Raw genomic sequence first — 16,520 nt, 5'->3', positions numbered from 1 at the left:
TTCGATAAGGCTTAACTCATTAAACCTTGTTCGAATCCATTCAGCTTCGTCTAGCTTGACATCCAACAGGACTCTCAGAGAGGGAATCTCCACTTCAACAGGTAGGACTGCTTCCATACCATACACAAGGGAGTAAGGGGTTGCCCCGGTCGACAAACGTACTGAGGTACGGTACCCATGCAAAGCGAAAGGCAACATCTCATGCCAATCCTTGTACGTCACGACCATCTTCTGCACAATCTTCTTGATGTTCTTGTTTGCCGCCTCTAACGCATCATTCATCTTCGGTCTGTAAGGAGAAGAATTATGATGTTCGATCTTAAAGTCTTTGCAAAGCTCCTTCATCATCTTGTCTGTAAGGAGAAGAATTATGAAGCTCCTTCTTAATGAACCGGGCAACCACTTGCTTGGTAACATTAGCATAGGAAGCTGCTTCCACCCACTTGGTGAAGTAATCAATCGCAACCAGGATGAAGCGATGTCCATTAGAAGCAGTAGGTTCAATCTTCCCGATCATATCGGTGCCCCACATCGCGAATGGCCAAGGCGAGTTCATAACATTCAGAGGGCTTGGTGGTACATGCACCTTATCTGCATAGATCTGGCATTTGTGGCACTTCCGAGCGTATTTGAAACAATCGGATTCCATGGTTATCCAGTAATAACTGGCTCTTAACAACTTCTTGGACATTGCATGACCACCGGCATGGGTACCAAAAGATCCCTCGTGCACTTCCTGCATCAACATGTCTGCTTCGTGTCAAGCCACGCATCTGAGCAGAACCATGTCAAAGTTCCTCTTGTACAACACATCATCCTGATTCAAATAAAAGCTTCCAGCTAGCCTTCTCAGGGTCTTTTTGTCATTCATTGACGCTCCTTCAGGATACTCCTGGTTTTTGAGGAAATTCTTAATATCATAGTACCACGGCTTCTCATCGACAACAGACTCGGCTGCAAACACATACGCAAGCCTCTCGAGTCGATTCACAGCAACGTGTGGCACATGATTATGCCAACGGACTTTGATCATGGACGACAATGTAGCCAAAGCATCAGCCATCTGATTTTCATCTCGGGGTACATGATACAGCTTTACTGTCTTGAAGAACGTCAGGATTCTCCTGGTGTAATCTCGATAAGGAATCAAATGCGGCTGATGAGTATTCCAGTCTCCATTGACTTGGTTAATCACTAGAGCGGAATCTCCATATATGTCCAGAGTTTTGATCCTTAGATCGATGGCTTCTTCAATCCCCATGATACAAGCCTCATACTCAGCCTCATTGTGGTTACCTCAAACGTCAATCTGGCAGAAAAAGGTAATTGTGCACCTTTAGGATTGATGAGTACTGCCCCAACACCGTTTCCATTTACATTAACCGCCCCATCAAACATCAGCGTCCACTTGTCATCAGGATCCGGTCCTTCCTCGACAAGAGGCTCTTCACAATCTTTCATCTTTAAGTACATGATGTCTTCATCAGGGAATTCAAACATCATCGGCTGATAGTCCTCAATTGGTTGCTCGGCAAGGTAGTCAGACAGAATACTACCTTTGATGGCCTTCTGTGACGTGTACTGGATATCATACTCAGTCAAGATCATCTGCCAACGAGCCACACGCCCGGTGAGAGCCGGCTTTTCAAAGATATACTTCACTGGATCCATTTTAGAAATCAACAAGGTAGTATGGTTCAACATATACTGTCTCAGTCGGCGAGCAGCCCATGCCAAAGCACAACAAGTTTTCTCGAGCAATGAATATCTTGTTTCACAGTCGGTAAACTTTTTGCTAAGGTAGTATATTGCATGCTCTTTTCGACCAGACTCATCATGCTGTCCCAATACACACCCCATCGAGTTCTCAGTCACTGAAAGGTACATTATCAGAGGCCTCCCAGGAACTGGAGGTATCAGAATTGGAGGTTTCTGCAAATACTCTTTTATCTTATCAAAAGCTTTCTGACAGTCATCATTCCACCTGATTGCTTGATCTTTTCTTAGCAATTTGAATATCGGTTCATACGTGGCAGTTAGGTGAGATACGAACCGTGCAATGTAGTTCAACCTCCCTAAAAACCCACGAACCTGCTTTTCAGTTCTTGGTTCAGGCATTTCTTGAATAGCTTTCACTTTTGCTGGATCAACCTCAATCCCTTTCTCACTGACAATGAAACCCAACAGCTTTCCGGATCTCACTCCGAACGTACACTTGTTTGGATTCAGCCTCAGTTTGAACTTTCTCAGTCTTTCAAACAACTTCTGCAAGTTTACCAAGTGCTCCTCTTCTGTTTGAGACTTCGCAATCATATCATCCACGTACACCTCAATTTCTTTGTGCATCATGTCATGAAAGAGAGTCGTCATAGCCCTCTGATAGGTAGCACTGGCATTCTTCAGCCCAAATAGCATCACCTTATAACAGAACGTGCCCCAAGGTGTAATGAATGTCGTCTTTTCCATGTCTTCTGGCGCCATCTTGATCTGATTATAGCCAGAAAACCCATCCATGAAAGAGAAAACCGAAGATTGAGCAGTGTTATCATCCAATACATCAATGTGAGGTAATGAGAAGTCATCTTTCGGACTGGCTCTGTTTAAATCTCGGTAATCGACACACATCCTGACTTTACCATCCTTCTTCGGCACGGGTACGATGTTGGCCACCCACGGGGGATAATTGATAACTGCCAGAAAACCCGCATCCAATTGCTTCTGAACCTCCTCTTTGATCTTAACAGCCATATCAGAACTAGTTCTGCGAAGCTTCTGCTTTACCGAAGGACAATCTTCTTTGAGAGGTAGCCTGTGCACCACGATATCTGTATCCAACCCAGGCATATCTTGATACGACCATGCGAATATCTCAACATTTTCTCGCAGCATTTCAATCAACCCTCTCTTGACATTTTCCTTCAAAGCAGCCCCGATCTTGATCTCTTTCCTGGCGTCCTCAGTACCGAGGTTAACAATCTCAGACTCTTCCTGATGAGGTTGGATGACCCTTTCCTCCTGCTTCAATAATCTGGCCAATTCTTTGGGGAGTTCATAGTCTTCTTCACTCTCCTCTTCGGCTTGGTAAATGGGATTATCGAAATCATATTGAGCCATAACAGAACTGGTTTTAGTGGAGTCCGCAAGATCGATTCTGCATGAACGATGTTTAATGCTTTATTTTAGAAAAGAGTTCAAGAAAGTCACAAAAACAAAAAACATTGCCATTTTATTATTTTGAAAGTGAAAATAAAAATAGAAAGATAGTGAGCACAAATTTGTTCGCAAAACGTCCTTTATTAATGATAATCATTTCAAAACATGATGTGGCCCTACAATGAACCACTACGCCCCGGGCAGAACGTAGGGTTTTTGTGCAGAATGAAAAACAAAAGAAAATTACTCTGTCTGAAGAGTAACTTGGACTATTTCTTCGGCTGTCCAATTGTTCACCATCTCCCCTAGAGCACACGGGCGCACCCAGTTGTCCATATCATAATCATTGTCACCGTCTTCACTACCTGCTGCAAAGACGTCACCATGATTCATCAACCCAGCGCTGGTGAAGGTACTCGGCCCTTTCTGAACACCCTGCTCTGACTGAAGAGGTTGGTAGCCAATGCCAAATTTGTCTTCTTTCACGGGCATGTCAGCCATCTTGCCCCAGCCTTCTGCATTGCCCGAATTAACGACCTCCAAAGCTTGCTTATAAGATGCGATTGAGACACCTGGTTTCTTCTGCTCCACAAAAGCCACCTTCTCAATAGCAATGGTCTCGAAAGCTTGGCACAGAGTTTCATGGATCTCGCCATCCATCTCCACATACTTGAAAGAGGGTAGATGACTCACAAGAATGTCCTCCTCGCCACACACAGTCACCACCTGACCGTTCCACACATACTTCAGCTTTTGATGGAGAGTTGACGAAACTGCCCCAGCCCCATGTATCCAGGGACGTCCCAATAGACAACTATATGCTTGTTGAATATCCATCACATAGAAGACAATATCAAATACCTCCGGGCCAATCTTTACGGGCAATGTGACTTCATCGAAAACAGATCGCTTGGATCCATCGAAAGCACGGACCACAAGATCACTTGGGGTGAGGACAACCCCTTCAACATCAAGCTTAATCAGGGCCTTCTTGGGCAACACATTCAAGGAAGAGCCAGTATCAACCAACACATGTGACAATACCGAGCCTTTGCACTCCATAGTGATATGCAGGGCTTTGTTATGGTTGCGACCCTCAGGCGTCAAATCCAGATCTGTGAACCCCAACCCATGTCTCGTGCTCACATTCGCAATAACACCCTCGAGCTGGTTGACCGAAATCTCTTGAGGCACGTAAGCCAAATTCAACATTTTCAGCAAGGCGTTACGGTGTGCCTCAGAACACAATAACAGAGAAAGAATAGAGATTTTCGAAGGAGTTTGGTTCAGTTGGTCCACAATCTTATAATCACTTTTCTTGATGATTTTCATGAACTCCTCTACATCTTTCTCAAAAGAACCTTCAGGCACCTCCTTCTGCACTGGTCCTTCTTCAACCACAGCTTGTTTCCCTTTTGCCTTAGCAAGAGCCTCGGCATTGCTATCCCTCAGAGTCTGTGGCGCAAATAAACGACCGTTTCTTGTGAACCCTCCAGGTCCTCCCACATTGTCCACAGCCGGACCAACAGTTACAGGAGTTCTACTTGGCACACCAATGGTCACTGGGGCCTGATTCACTGGTCTGGTCTGACTTTCTGACCTTCTGTTATTGCGGAAAGCATTATCATACTTCCACGGAACCGCTCTACTATTCTCAACAGGTCTTCCATCAGGAGCAACAATGGTGACAGGAGTACCAACCGTTACTGGTGCAGATATGGTCACCGGAGCACCAACGGTTACGGGTGCACTAACAGTTCTTGGGGCACGTCCAGGACCCTCGGACGGTTTGAAGTAAATGGTGACAGTTGATACCGCCCCACGATCTTTCACAACTCGCCCGAACTGCAAGCAACCCTCATTCATCAAACCCTGGATACCTCTTTTCAGCTTCACACATCCATTCTCTTGATCATCACAGTCTGAATAGGTCTCATCACAGCCCGGGAACACTCCCCCTTTCAACAAACGTTTTTTCACCACAAGCAGCGAAGTTTGAACATCATCAACATCCACTGCCAAATCTACAACTTCCCCATCTTCCACATTGTTCACCCTAGGCCCGCCATGCTGAGGCATAGGGTTATTCACAACATTCGGAACAGGAGCAAAGTTGATTGTCTTGGCATCAATCAGATCCTAGACCTTATGGTGAAAAGCCCGACAATTTTCAATATGATGCCCAGGTGCACCGGAATGAAAGTCGCAACGGACATTTGCATCATACCCAGCAGGTATCCTTTTCAACGGAGCCATAGTGCGAAGCTCAACAAATTTCAACCTGAGCAGTTCAGGAAGCAACTCAGCATATGTCATGGGCAACGGGTCAAACTGACGCTCTGGCATTCTCTGTCTTGGCTGAAACGGGCGTTGCTGTTGTTTTTGTTGTGGTGGTCCTCGTTGTTGTTGGTGTTAAGGTTGGGGTGCTGGAATAGTCACAACAGCAACCTGACGATACTGTCCTCTGTTCACACTTCTCCGACTGTGCACAACATTTGTTTCACCCTCCCTTCTTCTGGGCGCCCCAGAAAATGGCTTCTTCGAACTTGAAGATGAAGAACCAGAATCTTGAATCTTCCCTGCTTTGATAAGACTCTCAGTCCTCTCTCCACAGATAACAACATCTGAGAAGCTACCGAACGGGCAACTTCCCATACGGTCCATAAAGACACCCTGCAATGTTCCAATAAACATATCAGTCAGCTTTCTCTCCAACATCGGAGGTTGCACCCTTGCAGCTAGTTCACGCCACCTCTGGGCGTACTCTTTGAAGCTTTCACCAGACTTCTAACACAAGCTCTGTAACTAAGTTCGACTCGGAGCCATATCCATATTGTGCTTATACTGCCTCAAGAAGGCTTCACCCAAATCCCTCCAACTTCTAATGGATTCTCTCCTCAGGTCCATGTACCAGTCCAAAGACGCTCCAGACAAGCTGTCTTGGAAAAAATATATCCACATCTTCTCATCATCAGTGTATGCGGAGATCTTTCTGTAATAAGCCTGCACATGAGTGCGAGGACAAGAAGTGCCATTATATTTGTCAAAGGACGGAGCCTTGAATTTGTAAGGGATTCTCAGTCCATCAACCAAGCCCATATTCGTTACATCAAATCCCAAAGAGTTCTGACACTCAATGGCACGGATTTTCTCAGCAAGGGCATCAACTTTCCTATCCCTCTCTTCAGTCCTTCCCACCTCATCATCATCACTAAGGAGAGTGAACATATCCTCTTGTCTATCAACCAACGGAGCAGGATGGCGAGCCGGAGCACGGGCCGCTCGAACATTAGCAGTCTCTACAACGATGGGTTGTCCGTTGATTTTGATACCCCTCAATTCATCACCCACAGCATAGTGGACGGGAATGGTGGCAGCAACATTGTCATTAACAGGGACTCCCTCTAGCGAATTCCGGTTAACAGGTGGAATCACGGCTTCCTGTCTCTGGGCCAAGGCTCGCAGCTCCTCTTGCCCTTGTACAACCCCTTGCATCATATTCATAAATTGGGCCATGTGAGCCCTCATCTCTGCCAATTCAGCCTGAACTTGATCCATGCTTCTCTGTTGATTCAGTCTTGTCACGTAGCGGTGTAGACGACGATCAGCAATCCTGCCTAAAACAGGAACCAGAATGAGAAATCTTCGTCAAGAACACCTGTAATGCAAGAATGATATGTGTATGATGCGTATGATGCATATGTTATGTTCATTTCTCAGGCATTCAAGAGTCTCGTCCATCTTCTGAAAAAATGGCAACCTGCAACATAAACAACAAGAGAGCAACCTACACAGGATGATGAGCACAAGGGAAACATCAACAATCTCATCTATAATCATGAGGAATAAAGATCATACAACATGGTTCCAGCAAAGATTCAAATCAGAGTAACAAGGAATCCCATCCAACAATCCTGGAGGTGATTCTCAAAGTAAACAACAAGACAAACTAAGAAAGTCGTCCTCCAGGAATGAGAGTCTTCAGGTACTGGCACCGATCAATCAACCGGTCACACTCTGAGCATTCAGGTAAAGGAGTGATCTTCTCCTTCAGTTGCACTTTGAGTTCCACCACTTCTTCTCTGAGTTGGTTCTCTGATGCATGCCTTAGGTTTATCTCTTTCTTCAATTGAACATCTTTGTCCTTAAGCTGCTTTTCCAAGTCTCGTATCTTCTTTTGGTAATTGGCTTCCGCTCTTTGCAACCTTAAGCGCTCATGGTGTTCTTCATTCAACATCGTGTCTATCTCCTCATAGGACCTCTTTTTGCTCTTCAGTCTACTAGCACTTTCACCTTGCACACCTTTGAGTTTGTGAGCCAAATTCAACTTATCAGCTTTGGCTTTGTAAAGCTCCATCTGGATCTCTTGTTCCTTTTCTTTCAACTGGCGATTCTCCACTAAGGCTCGCTTGTAATACTCAGCAGGCACATTCTCAGAATGTATCAAAGGCGGTTGCTCTTGCAATGATTCCATCCTATCATAGGGTAACAACAAGGTCTCAACTCTACCCTTGACCCACTCAATGTAAGCAGGCATAGCAATAGCAAATTTCTTCCCCAAAACAGATCCATCCTTGACACCAATAGTCTCCCAAGCTTTTCCCAATTGCTCCAATCTGGCTGGGTCACTCTGCTTCTCAAAGTACACACTTTCAGCTATCTCAACATCTAGTGGCCTTTCATTCATGACAAAACCCAATTGACGGAGAGAAAGAACCGGATTTTAGTTGATGCAACCCTTAGTTCCTATGAGTGGAACATTACGAAACCCTCCACAACTCATAATGACATTACGCACATTCATCCTGTAAGCTTGCCACCTGATATCATAGGATGTGAGTGACATGATCCTCTGAGTCCATTTATGAGTATTCTGAGTATCCACAAAAGGTCCACTAGTTGGTAGAAAGGACAAGAACCACTTGAGTAGCAATGGGAGACAACACCTGATAGCTCCACCCCTACCATGTCTGCTGTGTATAGCATAATAAGTGTCAGCTAACAAGGTAGGCACCGGGTTTCCTCCAATGAAAATAGTGATTGCTGCAAGGTCCACAAAATTAGGCATGCTAGGGAACAGAACAACTCCATAAATCATGACGGCCAACTGAGCGTTGAAAGCTTCCCAATTTCCTTTCTTTGCTTCTTCCTTAGCCATTCTCACCAAATACTTCAAAGACAAACCCACAACATCACCACTTGGTTTCCAATTGTCACTCACTTCTTTGATACTCAAATGAAGAGCCTTAGCGACAACCCTGAAATCCACCTCCTTTGGCACATCTAGGAAGGGTACTTGGTATCTGATTCGGACATTCATAAGGATGGAATACTCTTCAAGAGTGGGTGCTAACTGATAGTCCTGAAAGGTAAAGCAACGGAGCTCTGAATCATAGAACTGTAAGAAAGTCTGCAGAGGTACCGGATCAACCACCATCTTCAACAATGTCAGAATATCCCCATACTGATCATCAAACACCTTCTGATTACAGCCGATCACCAGATTACTCAATTCTGCCAACGATGTCAACGGCTCACGGTAAAAGCTATAGGTGCAAGTCTTCCTCTTCAACTCCGGAATGGTTGCCATCTCTCGACGTGAACAGACTCCTGAATGAACCTGAGAAATGATATACATGAGCAAATTAGCTTTTTTCTTTTCTTTTCTTTCTTCTTTTTTTTTGCATTATATTTTTTTTGAAAATAAACATGCTATGATGCAAATGATGAGACCATGACTGGTTGGCTGTGTATCACAAGGCACAGGTTCAGAACTTCGGCATGAACTCGGCATCAGAAACCACAGATCAAGGTCATCTGGACCATACTTTCGAATCAAGTCACCAACAGGACCCAAATAGAAGTCACCAACAGGATACGGTCACCAACAGATCAAGTCACCAACAGATCAAAGTCACCAACAGTACCTGTAAGGATTCATTCCCTCCCCACTCACGGGTGTCATCTAGGCCAGGGTAAGGTCAAGAGAAACGCAAGATAAACAACCCTTTCAAGAATATCATCATATGCACACCAGATGTATGCAACGATAATACCCCATCAGAATCTGAACTGCTCGTGATATCATGTTCCGCTAAGTGGCGCCATACCACCCGCTTCCCATGAATCACACTATTCCTAGGTGTCCTAAAGTTCACTCATAGCCTGGGTATTGGGCCTTTTACCTCTTGTAACTCCCACCCAACAGAGCAACAGATACACAGCCAAGCACAATGATAATATGATGCATGCAAACATATATGCAAATATATACAATCACAACATAATAATAAATGCAATAAATAAAGCAGTAAAAGCAACCAAAACTATCCTAGAAAGCGCTAGGATTGACTCGCTTAGGGAAGGTGGACCAGCAAGAGGTCAACTTCTCTCTAGTCCCCAGCAGAGTCGCCAGCTGTCGCATACGCGAAAAACAACCGGCGGAAAAAGACACAGAGCCGCCACCGTGCGTTATTTATCCCAAAGGAGGGAAAGGAAACGCTCGAAGTAAACCTGGAAAGGAAATGGTCTTACGACCAGAGATCGATAGGATCGGGAGTCGGTTACGCAAGGGGAAGGTATTAGCACCCCCTCACGTCCGTCGTACTCGACGGGATCCACGCTCAGAAAGAATAGAATAAGGTTGCTAAAAAGACTGCTCAAAAACTGCACAAAACTGGAGTGAAACACGGGAAAGAAGGAAAAAGCGGACTCGGCAGGATGTTACATCCTGGGCCTACGTAGTTTGTCAGAAACAAACATCAGAGTCGACGTAATTCGGGGAAATGGGGAACGTGCTCGCTAGGACATCGCATCCTATGCATACGTATCTTCTCTAACCAGAGGAAGAATCAGAGCACTCGTAGCTCGGCTAACGCACGCCGAAACAAAACATTGAAAAAAAGACGCTGAGACGTCAGAGCAAACACACAACTGGAAACAAACTGCCGATGGCTGGTCTTACGTCCGACTCCGAACAAAGAAACGCAAACAGGAAACCGAATGCCAATCGCTGGACTTACATCAGACTCCAAACAACCAAACGCACGGGAAACCGACTGCCAATCGCTGGACTTACATCGGACTCCCACCACACACACAAAGCAGAAGGGTCTCGATTGCAACTAGGGCAAGAGAAAGGGAAGGTCTCAATCGCAACGAGGGCGAGAGAAAAGAATCAAATGTTAGTCGTCAGTCAAACTTGACAAGACATCGCATCTCGTGCCTACGTTACTACGCAATCTACCGGATGCTCGACCTTTGGAGATTTACTCACCTGTAGTAGAAGGAGTTAACGTGTCCTTAAGAGGGGATAAAGTTTTTTTGTGTTTTAAGAAAGCTCACGCAAGAAAGCAAGTCCTAGACGAAGGAACCGTGCTACCTTAATTGACATGCCAACGAGACTATGCGAAGTCTATCAATCCTATGGGGATACAATCACACCACACAAACATCTACAGCATGAAGTAAACACACCAACAAGGGGCTCAAACATCAAGGGTGGGGCTTTAGTCAAGGGGTCATATCAACCTCGACAAACAAGCAAACTGGAAAGGTATCTGATGCTCTTAACCACTGACATTGACCGTCAGGGTGAGCAGATGAAAGGTAATGAGGATTGGACCTCATAGCTCTTAACCCGGGCCTGGGTGAGCTTCAATCAATGAAAACGTGGGAGTCCAGAACGTGGGACTCTACTCCACTTGACTGACTCTATATACAAAGGATCTTGGGTATTAGGTTCAAGAGCCTCAGCACGTAGTGCGAGCTTAATGAACGACTCAAACGATTAGCAGTGGACTGACTGCTAGTCCCTTCTATCTGCCAATTTCCTCTTCACTTAGGAGGACTTGAAGTACATGGCACAAAAGTAAACAAACACAGACATTGCCTCTTAAGGAGGACTTCAGCCAAATGCCTGCCAAACAGAAAACGACAGGGCTTCCAAACTACATGGAGTTAGAGGATGATTACCTAGGTGGTATGCCAATCACAAGCAAAGCAAAGAAACTCAAGCAATGAGTTAAAGCTACTAAAGTACCTGTAAGAAAATCAAACAAGTCAATATTCACATTCAGACAAACCAAACGGACAGTCAACAGTGTTACAACCAATATGCACACAAGGCAAGTCAACAACTCAAATGAGTTCACCACCAAGGATCCTACAACACAAGAAAGGTTAGTGGACAAATAATTTTGCATCTCAATTCATGAGATCAACATCAACCATCAAGACTAGAAGCTTGAACCTGAAATGCAAAACTCAAAAGATGAGTACAAACCACTAGCACCAAGGCTAGGGTCAAAGGCAAAGTAAAAAGTCAAAACAGCAACCAATATTCAACATGAAGCATATTTATTCAAGTAAGAACATGTCCTAAAAAGGACCAAACCTAAATCAAATGGCAAAGTCATCTCATGAGCAAGATATGGCAAAGGCAATTACAAAGCACACAATTGGGCATCCAGAATCAAAATTACATATTAAAACAGAAATGAGTCAAACAATCATGAAAATTTTTATGTGCACACAACATGTTAAACATAAGCATCATGTAAAAAATTAGAATCAACAGAGCTCAATTGACCTAGAAATGAAAATGAACAAGTATGACATCAAATTGTGGGACACACATTGTCACACCATACATTCATGTGCCTAAAATAGAGAGGAAATATGCTAAAAATACCAAACTAAGCCTCAAACATCCTACAACATGTTGGGAATCAGCATACCAAATTTCATGGCAATTGGACAATTATTGAGCATTCCAGAAAAGAATGAATGAAGCATGTCACATTTGCATACATGTCCAAATAATCAATCACATTTAAAATTAAAAAAAATGATAAAATCATGAAATCATAACCACAAAATAATAGACATCCATATGAACATGTAGCAAAAAATTGCATTCAATTTGGAGTTATTTTCAATTTTTAGTGATTTTTACAAATTGCATGAAAATAATGAAATAAATGGAAATCATGTGGAAAATGATATTTGAAAATGAAATTGGAAATGCCATGGCTGAGGATCGAACCCTGTATGCATTAAAACGACAGCGTTTAGCAAGGCGAAACTAAAAGGAAATTAACATGTGCTCGCTGGGAATCGAAGCTAGGTTCATAGCGCGCATCAAAACGACGCCGTTTCAGCGTGCGAGTCCTAGGGTTTTCAGACGGCGGCGCTACTATTCATGCACGGTGGTTTCCACCGTCTTCTTCGTGAAGACGGTGGCTGCTACAGTACACGTCAACATTTTTTTTGCAGAACTAGGCATGGCTTATACCGTTGGAAAGCTTATTTCACAAGGAGCACGAATCTACCACTAATTTGGCCTAAAACTTCATAGATTAAGAGAATCGAACAAGAACATTTTCATGCATCAAACTTTAAACATTCATATCTCATGCAATTCTTGTCCATTTTCAATGAATTTTATATCAGTGTAATCAGCAATCCAAGATCTACAAGTCTATGCACATAAAAAGAAGAATTAAGAGGTTCGAATTTCCAACCTCTTGAAGAACAATCAATGGTAGCAGTGGATTCAAAGGCCTAGCAATGTCCAAATCTCCTCTATCACTTGTATATTGAAGCTTTAAACACGAATAGAAGCTTGAAATGGCTTGGATCTTGATCAAATTGCAACTTCCATCTTCATGTTCTTGAGCTTGATGTGCTTGAATCTTGATGAAAATCTTCAATTCAGAGCTTGATCCTTCATCAATAACACTTGCTGAACACAATTATGCAATAAAAATCATACGCTATGTGGAGAATTTTTGAATTTGGAATGAGAGAAATTTTGGAGGGAAAAATGTGATCTAGATCTAGAATGAGTTAGAATGAAATTTCTGTTATGATTAAGCCTTTATACGATCTCCTAATTACTTTGCTAATGATGATTTGCAATGGCTAATGAAAGTTTAATGCAAAATGAGGTGTTATGCACAATTGGAAAATTCACCCTATGCATGGCAAATACGAACGTGAACAGTAGCATGCATGGTCCAATTACACTTAAAATGAGCTTATGAACATGATAGGATTGGAATTAAACTCATATGATCAACCAAATTTAAATTCTTCATTTTCCCTCCAAAAAACACATGTATGGCCAAATGATTATATGATTAAATTTCATGCAATGCAATGTTGGATTTGGAAAATATGAGTCATAAGGAGCATAATGCAAAAAGAGGCACTCAAATTGGAGCTTTGGATCAAAAGTTATGGCATTTTGAAGTTTCAAGCACACTTGGCAATGATTTGATCACAACTCCTCAACCATTCACCAAATGCTCATGATCTTGGACTTTTTGGAAATGGGAGAGAAAGATCTTCAACTTTCATGTTGGACAAAAATTCATTTGAAGCTTTTTTGATGTTGGAAAGTCAAGTTGAATGTGGTCCAAAAACTTTCCATTTTTGGAAACTTGAAATTACAGGTCACTTTCCATTTTGGGAAACTTTTGATTTGACTTCAAATTCTTCAAGGTAGATGTTTGACATGATGAATAACCCTCTTTTGGACATGAATGAAGTGTCTCGAACCATTTCTCCACCTCCTAGCCCTCAGTTGACTTTCAGTTGAGTTTTATAGGCCCTAGATGACCGGAAACTGCACTGTAGACTTTGAGCCTCTAGCACTTGGCAAAGTTGCTTCAAAATGAACCTTGATTCATATAAGCTCTCTAGAACAACCATATGGCCTTTATCTCAAGAAAAAAACCTTTCTCCTTTGCACTGAGGAATTCTCCTGATGCCAGTCTTGACTGATAAGATGCAATGTACTATGCAATGTTAAGGTATTGTTAATGTAATGTTAATGACCTAAAAATGAAATGAATGCATGAATGTGGGGTGCAAATTTGAGGTGCTACAAGGAGAAGCCACGACTCATCATCCCTTAACCAGGAGGTAACCGCCATGTTCCCATCATCATTCCCATTTACACACATGGCGGGCGCCATGAAGGGATGGCGGGCGCCACCTTTGGAAATCACGTTCCCACTAAGGAGAAGTTGGAGGGCACCATGGTCTTTGCAAGCTGCTGAAATCCTCTATAAATAGTTTGTTCCATTATATTTTCAAATCATCCAACTTAGTTTACAACACTAAGGCTATATTTATTATTTGTAAAAGCGGTAATCCGTCACATCGGGGGGTTATCGCACCTTAGTGAGATTGAGTTGGGTCACTTCGAGTTGTTGTCGTCTTTATCTTCAGGAGTCGCAGGTTTATTTTTCTTGTACCAGATTTAAAGCCCCCCGTTTGGAACAGGTTCTTATTTTATCGCTTTTTATTTATTTACTTTCTGTCTACGTTTTACTTTATTTATTTTCCGCACTCACTTTACTTTATTTATTTTCCGCACTCGCTTTACTTTATTTATTTTCCGCACTCGCTTTACTTTATTTATTTTCCGCACTCGCTTTACTTTATTTATTTTCTGCACTCGCTTTACTTTACTTAATTTACGCACTTTACTCGTTCTTTATGCCTCACATCCTAAAACAACTTTTCATCATGATCAATATCGTCATGTTTGTTGGTATTACCATGTCTGGCTAAATTTTTTAAAGGTTAGAATGTAAGGATCGCGGTTAAAGAAATGTTTCACATATTGAATCTGTAGAAATACTTTAAAGGATGTTTTAATTTTTAACTTGAGTTTTCTAAAACAAACTTGGTTAATTTTAATTATTCAAGGAATGCGAAAGCACCCTGGCTTAGTTAACTAGGAATTTTTATCACTTTAAGGAAAAACTATTTTTGAAACTGTTTTCGAACGCGTTGATAGATTTAAAATCAGGAAACTCCTTGGGTAAAATTTCCAACTCAAAATCACTTTTCAACTAAGTTTATGAGTCTTATTTCTTAAAAATAAGTTTACTACTTTAGCGTTCTGAACACCTTTTATAAGTGACAATAAAAGGCCTTAATTTAAGGGTAAACTCGGTTCTGAATACGCGAAAGCTACAGTTCTTGTTAAATGGATTCTTTTCAAGAGTAGAAAATATTGCCTCATAAGTAGCTCTATTTAGACAATTGAAACATCACTTAACTGACGTGATATCCATTCAAACCTGTCTTTACCTGCATTTATTATTTACCGTTGTTTTGCAAACCAAATATATGTTTTATACTGCCTTAGATAAACACCATAACGATAGTAATCGATAGATTGACGATTTGGTCTCTGTGGGATCGATATTCTTTTATATTACTTTGACGTGATTCGTGCACTTGTGAATTCACACGATCAAGTTTTTGGCGCCCTTGTTGGGAACCAACTTCGTCAAATTTCGTACCCTGTTGTTACACCGCCTAGACTAAGGCATTATTAGCCAGTAAATGCGAAAAACCCATAGTATCGGAAATTTAGTAGATCCTTTAGCGGAACCCGAACGTTACACTCGTACACGCCTCTTACTCATCCAAATTAAGAAAGCTATGACCGAGAATCGCGACCAGAGACCTCTTAAGGAATTCCCCTAACCCTCTGACGAGGAGCCTAGTTCGAGTATAGTAAACCCCCTTATTCCTTCTAATAATTTCGAACTAAAACCGTCTTTGTTGCAATTAGTGCAACAGAACCAATTCGCGGGTCTCTCTACCGAGAACCCAAATCAACATTTAAAAGTTTTTATCCAACTTGCCGACACCTTTAAATCGAATGGTGCTTCACTTGATGCGATCCGTTTGAGATTATTTCCTTTCTCCCCCAGGGATAGAGCACGTTCATGGTTAGATTCACTTCCAGCTAATTCAGTAACTACCTGGGAAGACCTTAGGAGAGTATTCCTTGCTAGATATTTCCCCCTAGCAAGATTGTTGTTCTTCGAAACCAAATAACTAGGTTTACTCAAAACCAAGGAGAATCGCTTTTCAAAGCTTGGGAGAGATATAAAGAGCTATTGAGAGTCTGCCCACACCATGGCCTGGAACAATGGCTGATCGTTCATACCTTCCACAATGGACTCCATTATAACACCAAGATGAGCATCGACGCTTCCGCAGGTGGCGCGCTGATGAACAAACCTTATCCTGAAGCTTGTAATTGAGGGTATGGCCCAAAACCATTACCAATGGGGAACTGAACGAGCATCAATAGAGAAAAAGGAGACCCAAGGTGGAATACATGAGATAAGCTCTCTAGACATGATGCAGGCAAAAATGGACGCTTTAGCCCTTAGGATCGAACATATGTCTACAAACACTAACACCGCAGCAGTAGTCCACACAGAGTGCGAACTTTGTGGATCTAAAGGACACGAATCGGCGGAGTGTAACCTTTTGAACGACCTAAACACCGACCAAGTAAATTACGCCCGAGGTAACCCATTTTCAAACAC

General features: G+C 42.6%; 1 non-coding gene across 1 annotated transcript; it reads right to left on the bottom strand.

Moving 5' to 3' along the window:
- Positions 1-16,001: 16,001 nt before the first annotated feature.
- On the bottom strand, positions 16,002-16,108 carry LOC127089083 (small nucleolar RNA R71). Its single transcript, XR_007790861.1, has one exon. It is a non-coding gene; the product is annotated as a small nucleolar RNA R71 (small nucleolar RNA).
- Positions 16,109-16,520: the final 412 nt, after the last annotated feature.

The sequence above is a fragment of the Lathyrus oleraceus genome, chromosome 5 (assembly GCF_024323335.1).
Source record: "Lathyrus oleraceus cultivar Zhongwan6 chromosome 5, CAAS_Psat_ZW6_1.0, whole genome shotgun sequence".
NCBI lineage: Eukaryota > Viridiplantae > Streptophyta > Magnoliopsida > Fabales > Fabaceae > Lathyrus > Lathyrus oleraceus.
The sequence above is the reverse complement of the archived record's forward strand: the minus strand, read 5'-3'. Positions and strand labels throughout refer to the sequence as shown.